Source organism: Rhinolophus sinicus, linkage group LG02 (genome assembly GCF_036562045.2).
Source record: "Rhinolophus sinicus isolate RSC01 linkage group LG02, ASM3656204v1, whole genome shotgun sequence".
In the NCBI taxonomy this organism is placed as follows: Eukaryota; Metazoa; Chordata; class Mammalia; order Chiroptera; family Rhinolophidae; genus Rhinolophus; species Rhinolophus sinicus.
This window is the reverse complement of record NC_133752.1, coordinates 8,275,052-8,291,925: the sequence shown is the minus strand read 5'-3', so window position 1 is coordinate 8,291,925 and position 16,874 is coordinate 8,275,052. Positions and strand designations below refer to the sequence as shown.

Genomic DNA, 16,874 nt, shown 5'->3' with positions numbered 1-16,874 from the left:
TTTCTGTCACTTGTCTAAAAAACCATCTTTGGAACCCTAAAGTCTCAGAAATTCCCTAACTTCATTCCATGGGGCATAGAAAATGATAATATCGGTATGAAACTCAGGAACAAACAGATAAATGTGCTTGTGGCCAGAGGTGACTGTCAATATTTTGCTGGACCAGGTGGGAAACTTTTGACTGAAGAATGTTCCAGTTCCTTAGCTTGACCCTCAAGCTCTTTTCCCATAACCGAGTCATATCCCAAGACATCCACTTCTGCTTCTGCCTCACCTTGTTTTGCATCTTAAAGGGATAATGGTTTTATCGTGCCTCGCGTTCAATGTCTTTAAAACCATATATTTTTTATGGTTTCATATATTTTGTCCTTTGTCTGTTCCTTTGTTTGTTTTCAGGCAGAAAGGTAAATCCTGGCCCTGTGTAGTGGGTGTTAGGTACTATTTCTTCTAATGTTCTTCCCAGTGATTTTATTTTCCTGGCCTCAGAGAGTTTAACTGTATCCCAGAACAGAGCCCGATAATATTTATAGGAATACAAAAATATCCATTACCCAATAAAATAAAATTTCTGGTACTCAGATAAAAATTACTTGGAATGCAAAATAACAGGAAAATAAGATCCATAATGAAGAAAAAAGGCTAATCAGTCTAAACTGACCTGGAAATGATACATACAGGTGTTTAAATAAGCAGAAAGACACTAAATCACTTAAGTAGATAATGGAAGAAAAATGTTTTTAAATCCAAATCTAACTTCTAGAGATGAAAAAAATTATGTGTGAAATGAAATAAATCAATGAATGGGACCAATGGCAGGTTAAACATTTCTGAAGAAAATATTAATAAATACAAAAACACATTAAAAACTGTCCAAAATAAAACACAGAGGGGAAAACAAGAGAATCAAACAGAAAAATAAGCAGAACACCACAAAACAATGTGTAAATGAATGGTTGTAGCTTTGTTCCAATAAAATTTTCTTCATAAAAACAAGTGGTCAGTCTACAGGCCATAGTTGGTTTATCAATATTTTAGATGAAAGCAGAGATAAACTCATGTGTTTAACCATCCATGTTGAACTGAAAGTCAACTGAGCCCCCCAATAAAATAGATCCATTTATGATTATGATGCCTGACCTAACAGGCACTAAATGAATTAGTATTTGTTTAATAAATGAATGCATACATCACAACATTTTACTGCATAAATAATGAATCAAACCAGTTGGATAAATCCTCAGAAAACATGAATCCTAGAATCTCTTCTTCCGAGAAAACTGAACCTACCATCTTCTTTTTCCTCAAAGGGTAGAGCCCGATGCAATGTTTACATCTGGTTTAATGTTTTTATGAGACAAGAAAATAGTTTTTGAACGTATACTGCAATCATTTTCTGGAAATGGAGAAAGAACTTTCTTTCCATTTAACTTTAATGAGGTAGATGTCCTTTATTTGAAATTCATCAATGTTGTGAAAGCCATTCCTGGTGGAAACACAGGTGCTGTTTCTCCATAAATTATTTGGGCCTCTGCAGAGCCCAAGCAAAACAGAAACGGCAGGGAGTTTACAAAATTGTTTTCTATATTTGAAAATGCTACCTAAATGGAAAATGAGAAGGAGAAGCATCTGGCCAAACGCAAGATTGCGTGGAGAAAGGAAGAGGGAGGAGGCAGATCTCAGTAGGAATTTATCTCAATTCAAAACACTTGTCTTCCCACAGGGAAATTTTGGATTATTTGATAAGATAGCAAACATCATATTATGGAATCATAGAATTGCAAATTCTCATGAATGAACGGCCCTTGAAGACCATCTATTCTGATCTAAATTCCATTCAATGTTTGAATCTTCTATACCATATTCCACCACATGGTGATTTCCCTTGTGTTGGAGAACCTCAGGGACCAAATGCTTACCATATCTGAGATGCCATTCTATATTTATGTCACTTGCTGGTTCTTTTTAATATACATGGAAAGACTATCTTTACTCAAATCCATTTTCTGTTTTCCTGTAGCACAACCAAGAAATGGAGGGTATTGATAAGGAAAGGTCTCAGAGGCAATCACAACTAAAGGTGGGGCATAGAAGAAGAAGAAGAAAAAGAAAAATGGACATGCAAGTTCATTTGTTAGGATAGGATATTTGTTTTGTTATTGCAAGTTGTTTGAGCCCCTGAAATTTTTTGACATTGAGTTTCCTCACTTATAAAAAGATAGTATTAAGCTAAATCAATGCTTATTAAACTCTAGGGTATATCAGCGTCACTTAGAGGAATGATTAGCATCCAGAGACTTAGGCCCCACACCCAGAGGTTCTGACTCAGAAGGACTGGGCTGGGCCCTAAAATGGCATCTCTAACTAGTTCTCAGGTGATACTGATGCTGCTTCATGAACCCACAGGACGCTCTGGGGACCACATGGCCTGTTAGAGCTGTCTCACATTGGACTGGAATAGCTGGGCCTTTGTGCTCCCACCTCAATCAGCCACTTGACATGTTTCCCTGGGAAAAGCATGACTTGGAGCTATATGGCTCTCTTGAGGCAAGACCTGAAGCTTCTGACCCCAAAGGCTATCTAGTCACAGCTCTTTCAGAAGCTAAAGCACTAGATCCTTCTTTGAAGAGATGTCTGGATGGTGCCGCACAGTATTTCCCAAAGTCCCTCCCTTCTGCCACTCGTACCCATGTTTTCATGTTTATTTGAGGAGTAGCCTGTGCTGGATTCCTGAGAGATAACTTAAAAAGAAGACCGTTAGTGAGACAAGCTACAACTCTTACCAGGGCAGTTAGTGTCGTGGCCACAATTGATACTCACCATCTCCATTTTCTGTCATTCACTCTGTATCATCTTTACCTACAGTTACCACCTCTGCTGGTCTTGGAGGCTTACCTTATGGTAAGGCACAGAGCATCCTTTGGGGAACATGAGCCCCAGGTCACTGATCTCTTGCCAGGCCAGAGTTTCTGCTCTTATGTATTTACCATCACCGTTGGGTGATGGATCAGCCGCTCACCAAACATGTTCCTCCTTTGCTCCACTGTGTAAAAGCAGTTATACCTCTTCCTCATGACCAGGGTCAACGGTCTATAAAGACAGTGATTGCTCTTCTTGCCTGCTGGCCCCTGGATACAGGTACCTGAATGCGTAGGCACAACCGTAGCTCAATATACAACTCTTGTTTTGTGCCCGTGTGGAGGTAGTCTCCCTTTGGGGATTAGAACCCGTGACAGTGCAGAGCCTACAGTTGCAGGAACAGGAAGCCCAAATTCTCCCAGTGGATCATTGGGAGTGAAAGTAAGAATGCCATACGTGCTTCCACTTCTTGGTCTCTTGACTCATGTGTTATTTGTCCTGAAGACACAGTACAATATAAAGGTCTTTGATACTAGGTGTGAACACAGAAACCTTTGAAAACTATTCAGAAACTTCCTGTGTCTCCTTATCTCACTCAGGGTGCAATCCAGGACCCTTACCATGTCCTCAGTTTGACTTATTATCTCTCTGACGTCAGCGCCTACCACTTCCTCCTTTTAGACACCCCTGTTCTAGCTACCATGGCTTCTTGACTTTACTGGAATAGGCCAGATCTGTTTCTGTCTCACAGATGTAGCACTTGACCTTCATTCTGTCTGGTATGCTGTCCCCATGCTACCTACTGGGTCACTTATTTAACTATGTCAGGTATTTGTTCAGATGTCCTCTTCCTAATTAGGCTTTCCTTTGTCACCATATTTTATTTTTTATTTCTTAATTTTTTTATTAAATTTATGGGGATGACATTTGTTAGCAAAATTATATAGGTTTCAGGTATGCAGTTCTATAATACATCACCTACATATTGCCTGTGTGTTCCCCAACCAGAGTCAGTTCTCCTTCCATTACCGTATGTAAGTATTTGACCCCTTTACCATATTTTAAAATTATTACATTCCCTGGACTCTTAATACTTTGTATTCCCTTTCTGTTTTACATTTCTACTTTTCTACATAGTACTGATTATCATCTGATATTCCATGCATGTATTTATTTATTTTCTGTCTCCCCTCCACCATCACGTAGTCTCCATGAATGCTGGTGGGTTTTTGTTTGGGTGTTTGTTTTGTTTTAGTTTGTTTAGGTATTAATATTTACTCAGTGTTTAGAATAATGTCTGGTACATCGTAGGTGTTCAAAAATATTTGAATAATGAATAAACAAAAATGGAAGATTTTATTATCTGTATCTGTAGTCATTTACTAGTGTTGATATAAGAAGGTATAAGTAGGTCTGTGAATACACAGGTTAAAAAGAAGGATCCGCTGGACAAAAATATGGAGCACAAGATTTGGACAGGTGTATAGGAACTGCATGGCTTCAGCCTCGTTTTCTCAAGGCTTTTTTCATTAAATCCCTTGTTGAAAGATCAGCTGAAAATATGAACTAAGAGTAATGTTGAATTTTTGGTAGCTTCTGCTCGATTTTGGCTTAGAATTTCAGCCTGTTGGAGTCAACAGGAATTTGTAGAAGGACAAAGTGATTTATGGGAAAATAGCATGTATTTTTCATTAGGAGTGCCTTCCCACTAAAACCAAGGACAGCCATTTAACATGGTTGATACTGAAAAATTTAAGAAATTGCAAGTGTTACAGATTATAGTCAAGCAAGGGAAGTTCAGATGTCCCAGTGTGAGTGATATTGTGGCTCCTTTTATTCCTGTATTGTTACCAAATCAAAAAAAAACCTATTATGTGCCAGATATTGTGCAGAGTACTACAGACACCAAAAATAGATGTGACAAAATAGAAGTCATTGAAGGATTTAAGCTTTAGAGGTAGCAACAGACAAATTATCAGTGGCCCAAAAATGGAATTTGTGCTAATTAAACTGGTAGGCAAGAGAGTTATAGGAGAAAAAAGGAGGTGAGTTACAGAAGGCCTTGTATAGATAGTGATTTCAGAGTTGGACCCTGATGGATAAGTATTACTTTGCATGGTTGGAATGAAAGGGATTTTTTTTCTTTTTTTAAGCAGTGGAGGATATCTACATCTATATATCTATATTTATCTATCTATTGACAAATAGATAGATAGGTGATAGATAGACAGATGATAGATAGATAGATAGATAGATAGATAGATAGATAGATAGATAGATAGATATAAATTGATCCATAAAACAGTATCCTATGGTGAATGAATAGCAAAGTAATAATTATGATAATAGCAACAAACTATTTTATGCACCAAATAGATGCTACGAGGTGTTGTAAGGTCTTTATAGCTATACAGCGTGTGCTTCTCACAGTAATCCCAGAGTAGGTACTATCATTACATCTATTTCACAGATGAAGTGGATTAGTCTCAATCCTTGGAGAAGCTAATGTCAAGATAAAGTTAAATACACAAGGATTTTTTCATATGTTTGTTGGCCATCTATCTGTATGTCCTCTTTAGAAAAATGTCTCTTTATGTCCTCTGCCCATTTTTTAATTGGGTTGTTTGTTTGTTTTGGTGTTGAGTTGAATGAATTTTTAAAATACATTTTGGATATTAACCCCTTATCAGATGTATCATTGACAAATATCTTCTCCTATTTAGTAGGATGCCTTTTGTTTTATTGATTGTTTCCTTTGCTGTGAAAAAAATTTTTTAGTTTGATATAATCCCATATGTTTAGTTTTTCTTTTACTTCCCTTGCCTGAGGGGATATGTCAGTAAAAATATTACTAAGGTAATGTCTGCAAATTTACTTCCTATATTTCCTTGTAGGGGTTTTATGGTTTTGGGTCTTACATTTAAGTCTTTAATCCATTTGGAATTTATTCTCATATATGGCATAAGGAGGTGGTCCAGCTTCATTTTGTTGCATGTGTCTGTCCAGTTTTCCCAGCGCCATTTATTGAATAGACTGTCTTTATCCCAATGTAAATTCTTGCTTCCATTGTCATAGATTAAGTGACCATATAGGCACGGATTTATTTCTGGCCTCTCTATTCTGTTCCATTGATCTCTGTGTCTGTTTTTATGCCAGTACCATGCTGTTTTGATTACTATAGGCTTATAGTATGATTTGATGTCAGGTATCATGATACTTAACACTTTGTTCTTATTTCTCAAGATTGCCATGGCTATCCGGGGTCTTTTATGGTTGCATATAAGCCAATATACATAGGAAAAAATGCTCAACCTTACTAATCATTAGAGAAATGCAAATAAAAACCACAATGAGATAGCCCCTCACTCGGGTAAGGATGACTATCATCAATAAATGAAACAACAAGTGCTGGCGAGGATGTGGAGTAAAGGGAACCCTTGTGCACTATTGGTGGGATTGCAGATTGGTGCAGCCACTATGGAAATCAGTATGGAGGTATTTCAAAAAACTGGAAATGGAACTACCTTATGACCCAGCAGTTCCACTGTTAGGTATCTATCCAGGAAAATCCAAAACGCTACTTCAAAAATATATATGCACCCCTATGTTTATTGCAGCACTATACACAATAGCCAAGACATGGAAACAACTGAAATGCCTATCGGTAGACGACTGGATTAAGAAACTGGTACATTTATACAATGGAGAATTACTTGGCCATAAAGAAGAAAGAAATCTTATTTGCAACGATATGGACGGACCTAGAGAACATTATGCTAAGTGAAATAAGTCAGACAGAGAAATACAAATACCATATTATCTCACTTATATGTGGAATCTAAAGAAAAGAATAAATGAGCAAACTAATCAGAAACAATGTCAGAGACACAGAGGAAAAACTGAGGGTTGCTAGATGGGAGGGGGATGGGGAATAAGAGAGATGTGATGGCATTAGAAAGCACAAATTGGTATTCAAAATATTGCCATGAGGATGTGAAAGACAGTTTGGGGAATATAATCAATATTGTTGCGAAGATTTTGTAGGGTATTTGATGGGCACTTGTCTTATTAGGGAGACCACTTCATGGACGGTGTAAATGCCTGATCACTGCACTGTACACCTGAAGCTGAAGCTGAATAATAATGAATGTCATTTACAATTATATATATATAAACAGGATGTGGAGTACAGCGTAGGGAATAGAGGCAATGGAACTGTAACAGCATATACGATATCAGAGGGGTAGTAGATTAGGGGAGGTGGTTATCACTTAGTGAGGAGTGTAAATATCTAGCTATTACATTATTTTTTACACCTGAAACTAATTAAAAAACAAGGATCAATTGGAGAAATCCCTGTGAGGGGAGGCCAGGAGAACCATCAGACTATGATGAAGGTCTAACCTTTGTGAAGGTACGTAGGAAGGAAGGAAGGAGTGTTGAATGAAAGAGTTGGAAGCTGTGATCAGTTGAGGAAGTTTCACATGGTGAGTGAGGAGTCCTCAGGCCAAAGACAGAGACGACAGCTATGACAGGAGTGCCGTGTCCCAGGAAGGGGTCTGCAGGACGAGCCCGGCTGTTTTCCGTCATTTCTTGGCAGAATCTGTGGGATGCACAGTCTCAGCACGAATGTGGGGGGGTATTTCAGAGCGCAGCATCTGGGACCACTAGCCCATGCTATGCTCCCTGCACTCAGAGATCTGAGAGGTATATACTCATGAAGACATAGAGGACCGGGAGAGAATTCCACTGAGGCCACAGAGATAAAAAGTGTCAGAGTCTGTCTCGGAGTTTGGTCCCACTCTCATGCCTAAAGCATAGTACACCTTCAAGTAGGAAAAAGTCATATTAGATTTCTATTTGAGAAAACTCATGCTGGTAACTAGGCAACGAATGGAATAACATATTGAAGAGAAATTGAAATGGAAAAGACCAGAAAGGAGGCTGATGCAGTCACCTAGGGAAAAAAATTTTTTTTTTTTTTTTTTGAAGATCTAAATAAAAAAAGAGTAACAGGAGAGAGCAGGAGCATTTCAAAGACATTTAGTAGAATCAATAGGATTTGGTGACTGCCAAGACGTGGGGAAGGAGAGGGGAGAGTGAAAAGAGTAGAAAGATGTAAATGTTTCTCGTGGTAGGAGACTGAGTCTATTTCCTGAAGTTGAGAATATAGCAGTGGCTTGGCAAGAAGAGTGAATTCTTGCTTTGGATGTATTGCGCTTGAGAGGCTATTATGTGTCCAACACTTTGCTAGGAACCTGGAACCCTCTATACTACCAAAAAGCATATGTTTGTCTTTTGCTAGATTTTTATTATTTACTACTATTTTGTATAATTCACTGGAAAGTGAATTAATAACACTGGAAGAGAGGTATGTTTATAAAAGTGAGCACTTTATTGGTGTTGAGATTGATGCTTGGGTTGGTCAACGTCCCAAGCTCATATAGCTTATGAGTGACAGGGTTATTGTAAATGACAGTTGCCAGTTTCCCGCTCTCTGCAAAAAGCTTTATCCTTTGGATGTAAGAAGATACAAAGTTGAAGATATAAGTAAGAACCTAACTGAGGCTTTGAACAACAGATTAGAAGATGAAGTTTCACCCTATGAGAAAAGTTACTACTCACACTGAATATCATGTTAGAATTTTCAAGCTCTTTAACATACTTTCAAAACACATCATCATAATAAACCTGTAGGATACTCACGGAACATTCCCATTTTAAAGGAATGTAGGCACCTTGCCCAAGGTCACATGGATCTTGGATCAAGGAGCCAAGGTACGATGTCAAGTCTTCGGGCCATGTTCAATGGGTGAGTTATGGAAAATTCTTGAATTTAGAAGTGGGAAAATTATAGCAGCGCCCAAGGAGGACTTACCTTGTGTCCAAGATCAGAAAGAACTGGAAGTCAGGACGGCCAAAGACACAAGTGCACAGAGTGAAGGCTGACATTTCCTTGTGACATGAACACAACTTTACAATTAGGATGTTACTGCAATACTTATCTGCAATAGCATGAAACCAAATGACAGACCTGTCCCAACCTGGTGCATTAAGCTTCACAGGTGAGTCACAGTGGCTGGACGGTGCTGCAGTTCACAAGGCAGTTAGTTGTGTGACTTTTGTCAGCCTGTTTTGATACCGACTCGATGAACGGTGAGATCTTAAGTTCAGACACAGGCCTCAAATCTCAGATATGTGGATAGAACAGTAGGAACAAAAGAAACACAATCTCAAGGTGGTTATCCAGTGACAGTATTCAATGTTTTCCCCCAAGAAATACATTTATTTATACATTTATATGCAGAGGGTGCCAAAAAATGTATACACATTTTAAGAAAGAAAAAAATTGTATAAAATTGTAATACTCGATATATATACCAATAACAAAAAATGAATACATGTGTATACATTTTTTGGCACCCCCAGTATGTAATAAAGAGATGGTAAATGAGGAAGAAAGAAGTGAGAAGAAATGTAAGAGGGGACAAACAACAGTCAAGGCTGATTGCAGGATTCTACTTGGGGGGAAAAAACTCTTTTATATAAAAGCCCACCTTAATAGGCATATTTGGGGGCATAGTCAAAATGTGCCATTGTAACTCAGAGAGATCATTGACTCACCCTGCATCAGCACCACAGAGGAATTCCAGAGTTTAAGAGGTGCCCAAAGGGAAGGAAGGTGGGGCAGTAGAGAAAGAAATGAAGGTGGAATGTTAAAGCCAGGGGATTAAAAAAAAACAAGTGGGCATTGAGAACTACCTGTGGCAGGTATGAGAGAACTTTTAAATATCGTCTATATTTACACCTTACATTTCCCCCAAAATATACCATCCTATTATGTGTCTTTGTGCCTTTATACTTCCTAGACCGTCTGCCTAGGATTCTTTCCCTCCAGCTGTACATACATTTATGTTTAAATATCCAAATAAAGGTTTTTCTCCTTTGTGAAGCCTTCTTTGATGCATTACAAGCAGTGCTACTAGCTGCTTCCTCTGTACTGCCCCTGTCATACAGTGGATCTCCCCACGATTGCCCTTCTGGGATTCTGCATGCTGACGTCTGCTTATCCCCCTGCCCCGGAACACACTCTCACTCCATGCCCTCGCTGAAATCAAGATCATGGCTTCCTGGCCTCCGTCACGCCATTGCAGAACACACGACCGGGAGCAGAAGAGGCTTCCAATGCATACCTGCTATTCTAACAGCTCCTTTGTCTAACTTGTGGGTGAAACATAAAAAAAAAATATATGGCCCATCCTAACTTCAGATTAGAAATTTGTAAAAAGTTAGGACCATACAGTACGAAGATAGAGTGATTCTGGGTATTAGGATAGAAAGGATTGTAAGGAGGTAAAGCATTGTCGAGGACCAAAAAGGATAGTGAGAAGAAAAACTAATCGGACAAGAGAAAAGATGATCCAAAGAGAGACGATGGAGTGATGGGACTGAGCCCAGCTCCCCAAATGACCTGTGTCAAAGGCAGTAATAGAGGGAGGTGGTGACAAGGACATGGCAATGGCCTGGAGAAAATGGCAGCTGCAAAGCTTCCAGCAGGTGCTCCCTTGAAGGACAAGTGTTCCGAGCTGCAGCAGAGCTTCTAAAAAACAACTCCTGAAAATCAGAGCAATTGGCTGCAGCCCAAATGCGTGCTAATGACTCATAATCTGCCAGCTATGAAGGTGGAAAGTAATGAAGAGAGATGGAGGAAGAAGGAATGTGGGAGAAGGGGAGACGGGGCCAAAGAAGGCAGAACAAAGAAGAAAAAGAAGGAAGAACAAGGGGAAAAAGAGGGAGAAAAGAAAGAAAAGTACTAAAGATGGAAAGAAGAAAACCTCATCAATATACAAAGCTGAACTTTGAGGGAGATGTCTCTTGTCTGACTGAACAGGTTTCATTTCTTCTTGAATTAATAGTATCCACATATTTCAATATTCAAAAGAGATGGCCTTATGGAGGTAATCAGTGCTGCCAAATTCTACATGTATCTACATTCTTTCTGAGATATGTTTTAAGTAGACAAACATGTCTTATTTCCTTCCTCCATCATTTTTATACAAATATTATATATTTTGCATATATACTATGCATACTCTTCTACAATGCACTTAAAATACATCTGCAAGTTCGCTACTACTGCATAAACAGCCTCCTTAATTTTAATGGCTACCTTGAATTCCATAGAATGCTTGTATGCAAATTTATTTGTCTAGTATCTTACTGATGGACAGTTAGATTGTTTCAATCAGCTGAAATGTAGCAGTGCTTTCTTGTGTGTAGACACACAGACACACACAGTTTCAAACATCTGGTGATATATTTGCTGACTAATGGAATTTCTGCATCAAAATACATGGGCTTTCCGATTTTGGTGACTATGTCCAATCACGTCTACCGATGAGGTAGCATTTTACATTTTCATGACCTCTATGATGTCTGTGCCTCATTCCCTATCATTACATCAAAACACTATGTTTACGCTACCAAACTCTTGGGTCTTTGCCAGTCTTGCAGGTAAAGAACGGCATCTCTACGCAGTTATTTCTATTTTTTTGACGTCAGTTTTACATAATTCAGTTATTGTTATTTGGGGTTCATAGTGCACTCTTATCATTAAACCTTGCATATCTTTCTTTGACTACATTTTACTTATTTAACCACGTAATTAATTACCATAATTACATGCATGATCCTCACCACACAAATCCAAAACTGAAACATTAGCTGGATATACCTACAACTAAGCAGATGTCCTTGAGACTTCACTTGGATTTGTTTGCCACGTCTTCAGGAGCTGGCATTCTCTATCCTAAGGGCGAATACAAGGGAAACCTCACCTCCTGGATCACATGCGTGTTCTGCAAAACTGTCTGACAGAAGTCAGACAGTTGTACCTCTGCCTTGCCCCTGCTGTCTCACCCACCCACACTGATGTCTACTGCCACCCGCTGCGTTCAGTCTCTTGACAATCTCCCTGGAAGTCCCACTGCTAAGGTGATAGACTAGAATTCAGCGACAGGGGCTCTTACATTTGTCTGCTGCAATGGTGATGAGAGAGATGCCACCATCCCAACCACAGTGACCAAAGCTATGCCCTCTTCCTGACATATGTTCCCTGAGATAGGGGCTCCTTTGCACTCACAGAGCCGTCCCTATGGAGAAAAACAGGATTTGCTAACACACGATGGAGAGAGAGGACCATGGGAAAGGGTGTAACTCCTTATTCGTTGAAGACTGGTGAATGGTTCTCAATGTTTCACCCCAACTCATACTCTTCCGTAAAACTAAAGGACACATGAATGTCCCTTTATACATTGTATCTCACCTTCCCTCCCATCCCGTAACGACCATCCCCAGGGCCATCCAACATGTTATAACTGGAAACTGCTCTGCCTGGGAGCTTACTGATGGAGACCCCACACTTCCTCTTCATAAGCTACTGACCTTAGAGTGTCCCTGCTAATCTACATTTTAGTCTGTACCTCATCGGAGTATCTAGTGACTTGAAACCCACAAGAAACTACTACATTTACTATGCTCTCTCTCCAGGTCGTATTTTTAAAGCTCTTCTCTTTATACCCATGTCCACACTAAACTTTACATGTATTTGTTTTTCATTTTGTTCACTTATGTATCTTATTGAAAAATTCTGAAGATGGACGAATTCCAATACTTCACCTTGATTTTTAAATGTATTTTTTATTGAGGTAACCTTGGTTTATGACATTATATAAGTTTCAGGTGTACAACATTATAAATAACATCTGTATTTACTATATCGTGTTCACTACCACAAGTCTAGTTTCCATTCATCAGCATACCGTTGACCTGTCCCAAATACTTCACCCTCATGTGACCTGGGGAGCCTCCAACCGAATGAGTTTTGCCACTGTAAAATAACTGAACCTAATCTCAGTTTAAATTTAAACCCTGCCCAGAAATCTTTTCTCGTGTATTTATAGTTATCCTGCTCTTCCAACCTTTGTAAAGTCAGACCCCTCCCTTTTCCTCTCACTCTTAGTAAATATCACTTTCTTCTATTTTACAAAAACATTTAAAACCATTAAATTGAAAGTATTTGAAATTTCCATCCTTAATTCACAAACCCACATTAGTGAATATCTCTAGTGACACAAGTGGAATCAACTTCAATAGAGCAGTGGATGTGAGGGAGCCAAGTTGGGCTGGGTTTAAGAGTGTTTCTGGGACAAGCTTTTCAGCCTAAATATTTTAGCATGAATCAATAAGTGAACAATAAAGAAATGAATGTGGGAAATAAGGCCTGGAATAAAATGGGTGCAGATTAAAATGTGTTTGTGTACTTTGTTAACTCATCCTCCTTCTTGACCTTTTAGAAGCATCAGACAGTGGTGATCTCATCTCCAAACACTCCATTCTCTGGCTTCCTGATTTGGTACTAGCTTTCTAGCTTCTACTACCCAACCATGAAATGTTGGTGATTCTCAGTGATTATTCATAGACTCTCCTTTGGTCTCATGATGTTGACACTAGGCAACCATATCCATTTTCTGAGATCCAGTAATAATCTACTTGCCAGTGATTTTCAAGTTTGTATATATCCTACATGGTCGTCTCTTCAGATATCCAGGCACAGCTATTGAATGGACATCTCCACTTGGGTGTTGTACAGATGCTTCATATCCCTCAGTGCCTTCTCGGTGTCATTAGGGTATAGCCTAAGTTCTACCTTGCATGATCCGGGCTCTGCCATGCCCTTCCTCGTCATCCAGTGCAGTTCACACTCATTGTCAAGTCCCTGGCAATACTTCAGCTCTCCAAATGGGCCACAAGTTTCTGGTGCTTTTTCCATTGCCTGGAAGACTCTTGTCATCTCATCAGCAGCAGCTCTGTGTCTTGTTCTTTCTCATCTTTAGGCTTTTGGTCATATATCAGTCCCTAGGAGAAGCTTTCTTTGACTCCCCAGAGAAAATAAGCTTCCCTGTCTTACATTCCTATGGTGGGCCCTATTTCTGTATTACACACCATCCCATTTCTCACTACGTTTTAAGCTCTATTTTCTTCAGAAAACTATAAACCCACAACAGTGGGGCTGTAGCTGGCTCATTGATGGCCATGTGTCTAGTCCCTTGTGGTAGTGGACACTGGAGACCCCCACTCCTCATATTCCCCTAGGGCAGGACCTGTATCAGTAACACCTGGCCTCTTTCTTGGCCCCACCCCAATTCTACTCCCACACTTATTTTTTCTGAGGGACAGAAAAGAAACTCAGCTGATTAATGAATCTGGGAGAAGGATGTGTGGAAATGTCACTTCCCTCCTTTGGTCACTTGGCTAACAGACTAAAATAAAAGCAACATTTTCCAACAGCTTTATCAGGATATTTTGATTTTCATCTCTCAGGTTATTTTAATCTATCTCACAACTGGTTCCAAGCTCAGGCAGAGAATGGGAATTCTATTTATTGACTCCTCCAAAATGGCAAAATCACTCAATGGCTGGCCCATTGTAGCTGTATACCTATTGAATAAAATTATGAAAGAACTTACTAGTGAATTAAATTTGAAGTTATGAAACAATAAGAAAATAAAAGAGGGCTTTGGAATAGAAAGAAAAATAAAAACAAGGATGGTACAGAGGAAGGGGAGATGGCAGCATAAAGAAAATATTTAAAAAGAAGATTATGCTAGGATATGTAATGCAGGTTATTTCTTTAATCTTGAAAATAATCCTGGGTAGAAAATAAAGAAGAAAGGTACATAATTAAAGTAATGGCCAAAAAAAAAAAAAAGTTGAGATAAGATTCATTTTTCAGAATAGCATATCCAGGGGGCAAATCTCTATATAAAAATCAGAAGTAATAGAGTTAGAGTTGCAAGGCATTTAGAGACTATGTGGTACATTTTGTTTATTGAAAGGTGAGGAAACAGTTTCTCAAGGTCGCAAAGCAAGTGGAAAGCAAATCTGAGACCCAAACCAGGTTTGTTTGGCTTTCAGCTCAAAGCCATTTTGTTTCCCTATGCTGCCTCCTTTAAAATGTAAGGAAGCTAAAGAAAGTTCAAAAAGAAGGCTGTACTAGGAAACTGGGAAAACTGAAGGAATGATGAAAAATGTAGCATGAGATGAGAAAACTGAATAAAAAAAGAAAGGAGTCATTTCTAATTCATAGATGTTTTACTTTATTCATCATTTAGTATCTGTGATTTAATGGTGATTTGGCACCTAGAACAGGAGAACAAAAACTAATGAAAATATGATGCTGACAATTTCATCCATCAATCTGAAATATAGAGTCCCGGCAGGTCTACATTCAGGATCAAAAGTCTTTGTTTGGAACAGCCCAGTATGCTCAACCAAATACCAATTTTTCATAGTTCTCTCATCTAAATTAGAAAAAGAAATGTCATCTGTCTATAACACACACCCTGTTGTCATCTGCCTTCCAAAGAAAAATAAGTCAGCCACAAGTTAAAGGGACAAGCATGTTATTTGGGGGTCTTTTTCCATTTTCCACAAGAAGTAGTAGAGTGGGGGGGGGGTAAGTGAAATTCATTCTCATTTCAGAGTCAAACATTGTCATTTGCATTCTGTAGTTTTATTTGTTGACATTTTGAGATAACAGCAGTATGGAGTCATTAAAAATAGACCAAAACTGATATGTATTTTCAGGGTTTAATTTGATTATATCGCATGTATAATGTATTAAAAGCTTATAATGTACCATGTGTGTCTTTGGCCTTATGAGAATATAGTCCTTGTACATAATGTCTGGGGAAGCAAGGAACCTGTACAGGTACATGCAATTCTATACTGAGTTTATCCCAATAAGCATGAAGCAGGGAAGAGAGCATTGTCAATAAAAATAATTACCTTTTGTGTGTTTTTTCCTGAGCTGTTAACATTTGCCAGGTAGTGTTCTAAGATTTTACGTAGATTTCCTCACTTAACCCCCATCACAATCCTTTCAGCAATGCTGTATTAATAAAACCATGACCCAGATGAAAATTCTGGGGCAGAGAGAAGGTCTGTAGCTTCCCCTAACTTACAGAGCTACAGAGACACTGATTACATCCCCGGAGCTTCAATAACATGATTTGGAAGTCATGCAAAAGAAATCAGAAACTTCATTTTATGGAAATAGAGTTGTAGTACATTAAATGGCTTCTGGGGGCTCATGTAAAACATCAAATCAGGCATCTTGGGGATGAATTTATGTACTTTTCTCGAAATCACCCACAAGCAAGATAGCAGTTTCATGGTGGAGTTGATATTGAACTTAGCCCATGAATTTTAAAAAGATAGTTGGTAAAGGGGTGGCGTCCCAGGCCAAGGTGAAAGTAAGAGGTGAGATAAAGATAATGGAAATACTGGGGCATCTGGGAAGGAAAAGGCAGACTAGGTTGGCTCCTGTGGGTGAGAGATGAGCTTGATAAAGTAGACAAGGCCCGTCAGCAAAGGCCTTGAGTATGAAGCTAAGACGGAGGACAATTGCAGATTTTCCAAGGCTCCAATTTGTCCTGGACTGATGACTGGCTAGTTCTAAATCGAACCCAGACTTCCCATTTTTTTCAGAATAGACCTACTCTTGGCAAAGCTTCAATTCAAGAACCTTTTAGAAGTTCATTAAAAATCTTGAAAGCTTTTTCAAATGCCAAAGGGCCTCAGCACTCCATTTAAATGTAAATATACTTGAGAGTTTAAATTCTAAGATTTAAGAATGAATGGAGGAAAGTGCTTAGAAATAAATGTGGTTTGGGAAAAAGAAAGGGAAAAGTGATGAACTGTGAGGGACCCAGGAAAGAGCTCAATGTACCCAGTGCAGCAGGCTTTCGGGAATCATTGGAGCCGTCACTGCAGTTCCCTGGTACTAATCGTAAGTCAGGGAATTCAGAAGTTGACATCCGGAAGAAGAGCCGCTGGACATCGAAATACAAGAGAATAAAACCACAGAATGAAAGCTCAGCTGGGTTTGGGCAGAGTTACGCTTCCAGGTGGCTGTTTGTATTAGAAATCTGTCAGGTCTGGATCTGTGATGAAGG

At 39.0% G+C, this 16,874-nt stretch overlaps 1 long non-coding RNA gene across 1 annotated transcript in view; it reads left to right on the top strand.

Moving 5' to 3' along the window:
* The window catches only part of LOC141569207 (uncharacterized), a 246,944-nt gene that overhangs the window by 190,739 nt on the left and 39,331 nt on the right, over positions 1–16,874 (top strand). The window lies entirely within an intron of this gene.